Raw genomic sequence first — 1693 nt, forward strand, 5'->3', positions numbered from 1 at the left:
CTGCATACTCTAAAGGAACCTTCTGTTTAGATTACTGCAAGGTGGTTTACATGGGACTGTCATTGAACAGTCTGGGCCCGGAGGCTGGCCCAAAATACAGCCTCTAGAATATTGTCTGGAACTTCTGTGCAATCTCATGTAACACCAATTTTACTGGCTGCCGATGCTACTTAAGGCGTTGGCATTAACATATGAAGTCCTGAATGACTTGGAACTTAGGTATTTGATAGAACACCTCTTCCCATACCATCCTGTCTGGGTGCTGAGATCGGCAGGAGTGTGTGTGTGTGTTGACTATGGAAGCACAGAAGGCCATGTTGACAGGATTCCATTGCCTTGCTCAGAAACATTTCTTCTCACAGGCCTTTGTATGATTTGTTTAGGTTGCTCTGGTCTTAGGGCTGTTTGTTCTATATAGATTCTAGTCCAACCCTTCACAATGCAGGAATCTTTTGCTCAATGTGGGGCTCAAACCCACAATTCTGAGATGTCTCATGCTCTACTGACAGGGTCATCCCCTCTAAGTATTATAATTAAGGACAATATAGGCCAATTTAGGGAAATCAACATAGTTTAACTATGCATGTCAGGTAACTATTAATTTACTTTTGATATACTATTACTTTGATTACTTGTAGTCACATACATTATGTTTGTATCCATATATATGTTTTACCATATATAAGTAAACACGGTAAGGATCCGTTGTTGTAAAGGAAATGTGTTACAGTGGTGCCTCGCAAGACGAAATTAATTCGTTCCGCGAGTCTCTTCGTCTAGCGGTTTTTTCGTCTTGCAAAGCAACCCTATTAGTGGCTTAGCGGTTTAGCGGCTATTAAAGGTTTAGCGGATTAGTGGATTAGCTGCTAAGAGGCTATTAGCGGTTTAGCAGCTTAGAAAAAGGGGTTGGGGAGCGAAAAAAACCCTCAAGAATCGCAAGACATTTTCGTCTTGCGAAGCAAGCCCATAGGGAAATTCATCCTGCAAAGCGCATTGAAAAACGGAAAACCCTTTCATCTAGCAGGTTTTCCGTCTTGCGAGGCATTCGTCTTGCGGGGCACCACTGTATAAGCAATGAAATCAAAAGCTTATAAAAACAGAAAGGGGACATCCTGCAATGAAGAAATAGTTTAAGGGATGAGTATTCTGCTACTGACAATGGAACTTCTGCTTTCTGAACTAGTCATGACACACACTTGGCTTTGAAGGATGCAGTTCTTGCATCCTCAGGGACACCATCTCAGATTTGTAGACTTGTCTCTTTCAAAAATAATAGGCAAGGCTCTGAATAGAATTCTATTGTGCCCTTATATTCTCCCCAAGGCGTATTACAACAAATCACTAATTTCAATATTTAAAGCAGAAGTAGAAACCAACAAACAAAAACCCAGCTTGCTTACCCAGTGTTTTATGTGATGTGGGCAAAATTCACAACTATATTTACTTCCACTTGGATCCAAATGTTAGTAAATAAACCTAACTTTCTAATATTGCATTAATGTTACATTCTATCAAATCAGACACATATGATTTGGAAGGGACTGATTAAGGCTACAGGAGTCATCCGTGATGTTCCTTTAATATCAGTTTATATTTTAAATTATATTTAGGCTGCAATCCTATACTTACCAGTGAGTAGTCCCATTGAATTTCTCAGTAGACACACACAAGATTGTTCTGCTAAGGTCTAAAC

The sequence above is a fragment of the Podarcis tiliguerta genome (genome assembly GCF_965153285.1).
Source record: "Podarcis tiliguerta genome assembly, chromosome: 7".
NCBI classification, from domain to species: Eukaryota; Metazoa; Chordata; class Lepidosauria; order Squamata; family Lacertidae; genus Podarcis; species Podarcis tiliguerta.